At 45.0% G+C, this 10,741-nt stretch overlaps 1 long non-coding RNA gene and 3 other non-coding genes across 4 annotated transcripts; all 4 read left to right on the forward strand.

The window, feature by feature from the left end:
- The first annotated feature begins 159 nt into the window (after window positions 1-159).
- Window positions 160-3,148, forward strand: LOC128058725 (uncharacterized). Its single transcript, XR_008200515.1, has 5 exons — window positions 160-567; window positions 881-989; window positions 1,784-1,848; window positions 2,141-2,217; window positions 2,945-3,148. It is a non-coding gene; the product is annotated as an uncharacterized LOC128058725 (long non-coding RNA).
- Window positions 716-807, forward strand: LOC128058931 (small nucleolar SNORD12/SNORD106). The gene has a single exon (XR_008200532.1). It is a non-coding gene; the product is annotated as a small nucleolar SNORD12/SNORD106 (small nucleolar RNA).
- On the forward strand, window positions 1,615-1,705 carry LOC128058933 (small nucleolar SNORD12/SNORD106). Its single transcript, XR_008200534.1, has one exon. It is a non-coding gene; the product is annotated as a small nucleolar SNORD12/SNORD106 (small nucleolar RNA).
- Window positions 1,927-2,018, forward strand: LOC128058932 (small nucleolar SNORD12/SNORD106). The gene has a single exon (XR_008200533.1). It is a non-coding gene; the product is annotated as a small nucleolar SNORD12/SNORD106 (small nucleolar RNA).
- Window positions 3,149-10,741: the final 7,593 nt, after the last annotated feature.

Genomic DNA, 10,741 nt, shown 5'->3' on the forward strand with positions numbered 1-10,741 from the left:
GCCAGGCCCTGGCACAGCCGGCACCCCCCGCCCTGAGGCCCGTCAGGGGCGGGCGGATGCGCGGGCGTCGCCTCAGCTACCCCAGGCGCCTGGGCAGGAAGGCTCGGGCGGGCGCCGCTGAAGGGAGGGGACTGCGGGGGGCGGGTTAACAGCACCCAAGACCGTTGTAGGCTTCAGCCGTCCCCAAAGGAGCGGGGACCCGGCACAAGGCTCGGTGCCTGTGAAGCGCAACATGGCGACAAGGCCGACGGCACCCGGAGGCCTAGTAGGGACTGAGAACGGGCGAGGCTAAAGCACCCTGGACGACCATTAAGACCTCTTACGTCTGGGCGGCGCGGAGACTACATTTCCCAGAGGGCCTCGTGCGGCGCGGGCTTGGCGGGGGCGGGGAAAAGGAAGCGCCTCGGAGCCAGTGCGCAGGCGTGAGAGTCCCGCTGGCTACTTAAGGGAGGCTCGCTCGCTGTTCTTCCTTTCGCGTCTGCGGCGCTCTCTCTTCTTTGTGGTGTGCTGTCTGTTCCTCATCCGATGTCGTCTCAACCCTGGAATCAGAATTTGCTACTGTACGTGGTGAGTAGAAACCTCGCTTCTACATCTTTGCGCCTCCTTTTCCCTCTTTGTGCCGTCGCCTCTCCTGGTGGTCCCCTCTCCTTTGACTGAATAGGTCTAAGCGTCGTTGGGGAGATGAATGAGAGCTGAAGAAACCTAGGGTTCCTCGGCCGGTGTAAATGATGAACTCACTTTTTTCCCCATCAGATCGACCATGTTGATGTCTTTGAATACTTGCCAGTTAATTCTGATTACACCGGCCTCAAAAGGCGGTGCCCTGTTCTCTTCTGACTGGAAAGATGGCGACTGACGACCTTTCTTTGTTGGTTTGCAGATTTGCGTGATCAGACGCTACAGAATGAATCTTGGCGGAGGGGTCCCTGCTGGGGCTCCAAGGGAACCACGTGTCGACAGGCATAACCTTCAGCTTCCTGACGTCTGGAGTAAGCACGTTTTTCTTTTTTTTTGGCCTGTTGCAGGAATTTGTGCTCTGAGGAACCTCTTGGTTTGCTAGGCCGCCTTGCAGGGGAACAAAAGAGTAAGGGTAACTAATAAGCATATTTTAGTTACTCGGTTTTCTTGAGGTATTCTGAATTCGTTTTATTATAATTCACAAAAACATATGTATTAGAGACATTTCAAACTAGGATAAGTGAATCGGTGTTAATTTTTAAATGCTGCTTATGCCACATACTCAGATGCCCGTTCCTTCCTTTTTTTAGTAATAAACAGCTTTTTGTACTTAAATTTCCAAATGGGTGCATACTGTGATACATTGCTTTTCTAAGGAAGGCCAAATGTTTCTTTTGACCATGTTAGTCTAATTTCAAAATGCCACCCTAATGCTGGGATGAATGCTCTGAAATGAAGTTTTCCTTAGACCTTGCTGTGTTAGAAGTGATGACATGTTGCGTTCAAGTATGATGATATCCTGACACAGTCAAAACGCTGCAGTCACTTAAGTAAAAGCCAACCATTTTCCCACAGCTCTTGCCAGCCATGCTGGCCTCTATCAAATATTAACTACAGAAAGCCGGGTGTTTGCCTTGTAGAGTCCAAGAGCTTCCTGCTGGCAATAATGATGACTGAACTTTTTTCCCCGACAGATCGACCATGTTGATCTAACTTCTCTAAGCCAGTTTCTGTCTGATATGCCAACTTGAGCAGCTCTTCTGTCCCCTCACTGCTTTTGCATCTAGCTGACTTACAGGTCATGTTTCAAATGTTTTCATCTCAGGCTCACTGTTGGCAGCAAACAGGCATTGAATGGACCGTGATGGATCCAGGACTGGGAGAGAATTTGTAAGTCATATCTATTTAACTACTTTTCTTTTGAAGGGGTTATCCCCCTACGTTCTACTTTTCTGTGACTCAAGTATGGCCATTGCAGCTGATGACTTGACTTTTTTCCCCATCAGATCGACCCTGTTGATCCAACTGAACTATTAGCCAGTTTTGTCTGATGCGTTGGCCTCAAAGATAACTCCTGTTTGTTTTCTGTTTACCACTGACTTTCTGTGTGTGTTTTTTTTTTTTAGTGGGAATTGGACATCATTCAAATCATTTATCTTTGCTTCCTCTTACTTTCCTACAGGACCAGAGCCCTGTGTACATCAGGGCCTACATAGGTTGATGGCTGCCTGATTTCAGTTTGGTTCAGTTCTGTAATAGGTAAGATTTTTGTAAATTTTTGTCCCCTAGGTGTTAACCCCTTGGTAAAATGATAACTGAATGTGTTGCAGGTAGAGAAGTGTTGGGTTTGCCCACTTGGGAGTGACTTGGGAACCAGTTGCAAGTTGGGTTCCAAGTTACCTTTTGAGTTCCAAATGGCTTATAATTCATTATGAAAGATTGAATTCTTAACACTTAGTTGGATGCCAACCTTAATACATTACTCCATGTGCCTCTTAAACATGGCGGACAGACTCCTCTGTCCAGTGGCAAAGGAGTCTGGGTTTGATCCCCTGGTCAGAGAACTAGGTCCTATGTGCATCAGCTAAGGCCTGGTACAGCCAAGTCAATAGAAATAAATATTTTAAAACTAACTACTGCCTTGCATCATCACAGTGAGCAGATCGAGACAGTTTTTTACCTTCTCCCTCTCTTCTTAAACATAACACTTTGTATGCCTGCTTATCCCCTTTTCCTTCAGATGCCTCCATTTGTCCCTAAAGTATCCTTTGCATTTATTTCATGCAGAATGTTGAGTAGAATCAATATTTGGCATATCAGGAACAATATTGACTTTGATGGGCAGACCCCAGGCTGGAAGCCTCCCTCCTTGGTCTGGTAACTAACTGTACATCATCCTAGTTCCTGAAGTCTAGATACTCCGACATCCCAAACAGCTGTTTGCATCCTAATGAAGTACTGATTGTGATGTATCTTTCTTTTTAAGGAATTTCAGCTGTGGAGTCAGAATGCAAGGCCTCTTGACAAAGATGTACATTTACTTCTGAGAAAGCATGAAGATTTGGGTTGTTGTGTAACCTGAGTGTCCAGAGGTAAAAAGCTTGTGGCTGTTTTGAAAAATGTAGTGTTATATTAAATTTTGGTTATTAAGGTTTTAACTGTGTAGCCTTCCTGTCTGGAGAAATAAAATCCTTTAAATGAAAATGCTGTTCTCTTGAGTCATTAGACCTTGAACCAAATGATACTGAGTTAAAAGGTAGATCCCACACTCACATGACTTGTTGACATCCACTGATAGTTCCCTTCCTCTCTTAACCTCCTAACCTTGATGAAACAAGCTAGCAAAAATTAAGAGACCTCCAACCAATAAGGGAATAAGGACTGCCTGGTGGCTCAGGCAGTGAAGACTGCAGTTCAGGAGACCTGATTTCAATCCCTAGGTTGGGGAGATCTGGAGAAGAATGACAACCTACTCTGGTATCCTTGACTGGAGAATTCCATGGACAGCATCCTTGTGTGCTGCTGAACAAAGATTTTAGTCTTGGTTTTTTAATCTGTACTGCACTGCCTGTGGGATCGTAGTTCCCACTTAGAACAGCTGCAGCAGAAACAGGTTTTTTTTTTTTTTGAAGCACAGAAAGTGTTGGACACAGCACCCCCCAGGCTCTGTCCATGAAATGCTTTAGACAGAAATACTGTCAGTTCAGTTGCTCAGTCATGTCCGGACTCTGACCCCAGCTCGCCTAGCTTCCCTGTCTATCACCAACTCCTGGAGCTTGCTCAAACTCATGTCCATTGAGTCAGTGATGCCATCAGATCCTCTCATGCTCTGTTGCTCCCTTCTGCCTTCAATCTCCCAGCATCAGCATCTTTTCCAATGAGCATCAAGTAGCTAAAGTATTGGAGTTTCGCTTCAGCATCAGTTCTTCCAATGAATATTCAGGGTTGATTTCCTTTAGGGTTGACTGGTTGGATCTTGCGGTCCAAGGGAATCTCGAGAGTCTTCTCCAACACCACATTTCAAAAGCATCAATTTGGTGCTCAGCTTTATAAACTCACATCCATGCATGACTGCTGAAAAAACCATACCATTGATTAGACGGATAGTCTAATGGGTGGTCATACCCTTCTCCCGGGTGACTTCCTGCCCCAAGGATAATCTAGGTCTCCCACATCGCAGGCAGGTTCTTTACTGTTGGAGCCACCATCTATTCTCTGTATGCTGTGAGTACTCTTCCCATCTGTCCTCTCCCCACCTTACATGGTAACTGGTGGAGTCAATGGCCTGGGCTATCTTCCTCACTGTAACCTCTGACCTCATCTCTTTTCCTTCTTTTTCAGCCATATGAGATCTCCTAACTGTCCTTCAGGTTCACTCCAATCTGGAATGACCAGCCCTAGCCCCTGCATGTTTCCCTCCGTTTACTCTAACATCACCTATGGGGACCTGTAGTAAACAATCCCCGCCACTTTCTGTTCCCTTATGTTTTCTTACTGTGTAACAAATAGTGCCAATGCATATACAGTATGCATACATTATGTGTAGCACAAACATCATCTGTCTCCCTGCGTTAGACCATGACCACGTAGAAAGCAACTTCCACTCCTTTGTGGCCCCTCCATGGCACATGGCAGTGCCTGGCCCAAGGTAGGTCACTAAATGTTAAACGAATGCCTTGTGGGACTGCTAAGGCCCTTGACCTGCACACTTGTTACCCATTACAACAGCCTTGTGAGGAGAGAACTACCATGATCCCCAGTCTAATTGCATAGATGAGGAAATTGAGGCTCAGAGAGCTCCCCAAATCTGTGTGAGACAGAATCAGGTCACACACCCTGACTTAAAATTTGACTCCTTTTCTGTCTATAACTTACTGCCTTTTACCATAACAAGTATTTCCTGTTTTTCGCATCCCCTACAGTTTCTAAAGCTGCTTCTTGCACATAGTAGGTGCTCAGTGAGGCAAAACTGATTAAATGATTCCTTGAAGCATCACTTAACCCGGAAACCTGAAGACATATTGAGTCCACAGAATGTTTCTTAAAATGCACTCACGTGATCCATTCTGTAACTATTCATCAGGTGTCTACCACATGTCGGGCTCTGTTCTAGGTGCTACAGATAACAGTAGTGAAAAAAAAATCCTTGCCTGCATGGGACATGACATTGCTAGTAGGGGGAGGAACAGTAAAAAATAATGCTCTGTGTTATGATATTTAATAAGTGCAATGGAGAAAACTAAAGTGAGGAAAAGGAATAGAAATGTAAAATTGCGCATCTGAGTACAGAGCTGAACAAGATCAGGGAGTGAGTGGTTTATCAGTGGGATAGAACAGACCAGTGCAAAGGCTTTGAGGTGAAAACCTGCTTGTTAGAAAGGAGGCCAGTGTGGCTTCTCATGGAAAATTTGAAAGATCTGCTCAGAGTGGGCCCATTTTCTTACCTGATAATTGGCTGTGGCTGAGTAACACGTGTAGGTATGTTTTTATTTTAGCTCATTTATTTTTGGTTGCTCTGGGTGTTGCTGCGAGCAGGCTTTCTCTAGTTGAGGCGAACAGGGCTGCTCTCTAGGGGTGCACACGATTCTCACCGCAGTGATTTCTTTGTCGGGGAACATGGGTTCCAGGCACAAGGTAATTGTGGTGCCCGGGCTTAGTCGTCCCATGCCATGTGGGCGTGTGGGATCTCGCGGAGCAGGGATTGAGCCTGTGCTCCTGCATTGGAAGCGTGGAGCCGTAGCAAGTGGACCACTAGGGAAGTCCCTGTATGTATGTTTTTAAGGTCATGCACTTTCTGTTTCCCCACATTGGTGTAGTTCCCTCTTTAATATACTTGCCCTTGTAGTAATAGGGGATGTGGGAATCCCACAGACAGGGGGGTCAGGCAGGCTACAGTCCATGGGATTGAAAAGAGGTGGACACCACTTAGCAACTAAACAGCAAATGGCTAACATTTATTGAGCTCTTACTGTGTGTTAATTAAGTTCTTCACGTGTAATAAAACATTATTCTTCCAACAACTGTATGAGGCAGATTGTATTATTAAATATGTCAGTTGAAGAATCAGTCTCAGAGAGAGAAAACATCTTGTCTAAAGTTACACAGCCTGTAAGTAATAGAGCCAGGATTCAAACCCAGTCGGTCTGGCTCTTGAGTCTATAACCCTTGACTTAATGGCAGCCTCTTACTGAAATGCAGTCTTATAGGTAGGAGCCAATTTCCAGTTCTTACAAGTTCAAATTCTTCTGACTTCCTTGGTGAAACACCTCTGAGGTCAGAAGTGGCCCCGAATGCCTACCAGCCAGGGTTGGAGACATTCGCTTGAGAGCTTCCACGCAGCTTGAATCTCTCTCCTTTGCTACTACTGCTTCTTTGAACTCTGCAGGCAATGTCAGGGTTTAGCTGCTCAAACTTTCTGCATCTTGTCTCCCCAGCTTCAGTCTCACTAAACATTTGATGCTCCAGACTCATCCTACCTCTTTGTCCTCTTAGCTGAGGGACCTTGGGCACCTTCTTTACTTCCATAAGCCTCAGTTTCCTCATCTGTGAAATGGGATTCATAACAATACCTGCTTCAGAGAGTTGTAAGCATCAAGAAAATCAGGCCTGTAAAGCACTTACCCCAAGCCTGGCACATAGTAGAGACACAATTCTTTTTTTTTTTTAATGCTGTTGCCTACATCTCCTCTGTTCTTTTTTATTTTTATTTTTTAATGTGGACCACTTAAAAATCCTTGTTCAATTTGTTGCAGTATTGTTTCTGTTTTATGTTTTGGCCTTTTGGCTGGAAATATGTGGGATCGTAGTTCCCTGACCAGGGATCAAACCCATACTCTCTTCAGTTCAGTTCAGTTCAGTCGCTCAGTCGTGTCCGACTCTTCGCGACCCCATGAATGGCAGCACGCCAGGCCTCCCTGTCCATCACCAACTTCCGGAGTTCCCTCAGATTCATGTCCATCGAGTCAGTGATGCCATCCAGCCATCTCATCCTCTGTCGTCCCCTTCTCCTCCTGTCCCCAATCCTTCCCAGCATCAAAGTCTTTTCCAATGAGTCAACTCTTCGCATGAGGTGGCCAAAGTACTGGAGTTTCAGCTTTAGCATCATTCCTTCCAAAGAAATCCCAGGGCTGATCTCCTTCAGGATGGACTGGTTGGATCTCCTTGCAGTCCAAGGGACTCTCAAGAGTCTTCTCCAACACCACAGTTCAAAAGCATCAATTCTTCAGCGCTCAGCCTTCTTCACAGTCCAACTCTCACATCCATACATGACCACAGGAAAAACCATAGCCTTGACTAGACAGACCTTAGTCGGCAAAGTAATGTCTTTGCTTTTCAATATGCTATCTAGGTTGGTCATAACTTTTCTTCCAAGGAGTAAGCGTCCTTTAATTTCATGGCTGCAGTCACCATCTGCAGTGATTTGGGAACCCAAAAAAATAAAATCTGACACTGTTTCCACTGTTTTCCCATCTATTTCCCATGAAGTGATGGGACCGGATGCCATGATCTTCGTTTTCTGAATGTTGAGCTTTAAGCCAACTTTTTCACTCTCCTCTTTCACTTTCATCAAGAGGTTTTCAGTTCCTCTTTGCTTTCTGCCATAAGGGTGGTGTCATCTGCATATCTGAGATTATTGATATTTCTGCTGGCAATTTTGATTCCAGCTTGTGCTTCTTCCAGTCCAGCGTTTCTCATGATGTACTCTGCATAGAAGTTAAATAAGCAGGGTGACAATATACAGCCTTGACATACTCCTTTTCCTATTTGGAACCAGTCTGTTGTTCCATGTCCAGGTCTAACTGTTGCTTCCTGACCTGCATACAGATTTCTCAAGAGGCAGGTCAGGTGGTCTGGGATTCCCATCTCTCTCAGAATTTTCCACAGTTTATTGTAATGCACACAGTCAAAGGCTTTGGCATAGTCAATAAAGCAGAAATAGATGTGTTTCTGGAACTCTCTTGCTTTTTCCATGATCCAGCGGATGTTGGCAATTTGATCTCTGGTTCCTCTGCCTTTTCTAAAACCAACTTGAACATCAGGAAGTTCACGGTTCACGTATTGCTGAAGCCTGGCTTGGAGAATTTTGAGCATTACTTTACTAGCATGTGAGATGAGTGCAATTGTGTGGTAGTTTGAGCATTCTTTGGCATTGCCTTTCTGTGGGATTGGAATGAAAATGGACCTTTTCCAGTCCTGTGGCCACTGCTGAGTTTTCCAAATTTGCTGGCATATTGAGTGCAGCACTTTCACAGCATCATCCTTCAGGATTTGAAAGAGCTCCACTGGAATTCCATCACCTCCACTAGCTTTGTTCATAGTGATGCTTTCTAAGGCCCACTTGACTTCACATTCCAAGATGTCTGGCTCTAGATGAGTGATTACACCATCGTGATTATCCGGGTCATGAAGGTCTTTTTTGTACAGTTCTTCTGTGTATTCTTGCCACCTCTTCTTAATATCTCTGCTTCTGTTAGGTCCATACCATTTCTGTCCTTTATCGAGCCCATCTTTGCATGAAATGTTCCCTTGGGATCTCTAATTTCCTTGAAGAGATCTCTAGTCTTTCCCATTCTGTTCTTTTTCTCTATATCTTTGCATTGATCGCTAAAGAAGGCTTTCTTATCTCTTCTTGATATTCTTTGGAACTCTGAATTCAGATGCTTATATCTTTCCTTTTCTCGTTTGCTTTTCACCTCTCTTCTTTTCACAGGTATTTGTAAGGCCTCCCAGACAGCCATTTTGCTTTTTTGCATTTATTTTCCATGGGGATGGTCTTGATCCCTGTCTCCTGTACAGTGCCACAAACCTCATTCCATAGTTCATCAGGCACTCTATCTATCAGATCTAGGCCCTTAAATCTATTTCTCACTTCCACTGTATAATCATAAGGGATTTGATTTAGGTCATGCCTGAATGGTCTAGCAGTTTTCCCTACTTTCTTCAATTTAAGTCTGAATTTGGCAATAAGGAGTTCATGATCTGAGCCACAGTCAGCTCCCGGTCTTGTTTTTGTTAACTGTATAGAGCTTCTCCATCTTTGACTGCAAAGTATATAATCAATCTGATTTCGATGTTGACCATCTGGTGATGTCCATGTGTAGAGTCTTCTCTTGTGTTGTTGGAAGAGGGTGTTTGCTATGACCAGTGAATTTTCTTGGCCAAACTCTGTTAGTCTTTGCCCTGCTTCATTCCGCATTCCAAGGCCAAATTTGCCTGTTACTCCAGGTATCTCTTGACTTCCTACTTTTGCATTCCAGTCCCCTATAATGAAAAGGACATCTTTTTTGGGTATTAGTTCTAAAAGGTCTTGTAGGTCTTCATAGAACAGTTCAGCTTCTTCAGCGTTACTGGTTGGGGCATAGACTTGGATTACCATGATATTGAATGGTTTGCCTTGGAAATGAACAGAGATCATTCTGTCATTTTTGAGATTGTATCCAAGTACTGCATTTCGGACCCTTTTGTTGACCATGATGGCTACTCCATTTCTTCTGAGGGATTCCTGCCCACAGTAGTAGATATAATGGTCATCTGAGTTAAATTCAGCCATTCCAGTCCATTTTAGTTCGCTGATTCCTAGAATGTCGATGTTCACTCTTGCCATCTCTTGTTTGACCACTTCCAATTTGCCTTGACTCATGGACCTGACATTCCAGGTTCCTATGCAATACTGCTCCTTACAGCATCGGACCTTGCTTCTATCACCAGTCACATCCACAGCTGGGTATTGTTTTTGCTTTGGCTCCATCCCTTCATTCTTTCTGGAATTTATTTCTCCACTGATCTCCAGTAGCATACTGGGCACCTGGGGAGTTCCTTTTTCAGTATCCTATCATTTTGCCTTTTCATACTGTTCATGGGGTTCTCAAGGCAAGAATACTGAAGTGGTTTGCCATTCCCTTCTCCAGTGGACCACATTCTGTCAGACCTCTCCACCATGACCCGCCCATCTTGGGTTGCCCTGCAGGCATGGCTTAGTTTCAGTGAGTTAGACAAGGCTGTGGTCCTAGTGTGATTATATTGACTAGTTTTCTGTGAGTATGGTTTCAGTGTGTCTGCCCGCTGATGCCCTGCTGCCACACCTACCATCTTACTTGGGTTTCTCTTACCTTGGGCGTGGGGTATCTCTTCATGGCTGCTCCAGCAAAGTGCAGCCACTGCTCCTTACCTTGGATGAGGGGTATCTCCTCACCACCGCCCTTCCTGACCTTCAACGTGGGATGGCCCCTCTAGGCCCTCCTGTGCCCGCGCAGCCACTGCTCCTTGGACATGGGGTTGCTCCTCCCGGCCACTGCCCCTGGCCTCGGACAGACAAAGCCTTAACCACTGAGCTGTCAGGAAAGTCCTGAAACATAATTCATATCTAGTGAATAAAATCTTCCTGCCACACTGAGATGGAAGAAGATCTATGTTCGAGAGATGGAAGAAGTGAGCTCATTGAGTGCTTACCATGTGTGACACTGTGTTAATTATTTTCTCTTTAATCCATACCCCACCCTGGTTTACTACCATCCTGTTTTATCCCTAAAACACCTACAAGATGGCGGAGTAGAAGGATGTGCACTCATCTTCTGCAAGAACTCCGAAATTACAACTTGCTGCTGAAAACCATCCACAGGAGAATGTTGGATCCCACCAAAAAAAGATATCCCATGTCCAAGGACAAAGGAGAAGCCCCAGCAAGATAGTAAGGGGACGAAATTGCATTTATCATCAAACCTCATATCCAGCAGAGATGCTCAGAGGGCTCAAACAAAACCTTGTGCACACCAAGAAACCCCAC

This window comes from Budorcas taxicolor, chromosome 13 (genome assembly GCF_023091745.1).
Source record: "Budorcas taxicolor isolate Tak-1 chromosome 13, Takin1.1, whole genome shotgun sequence".
Taxonomy (NCBI): Eukaryota; Metazoa; Chordata; class Mammalia; order Artiodactyla; family Bovidae; genus Budorcas; species Budorcas taxicolor.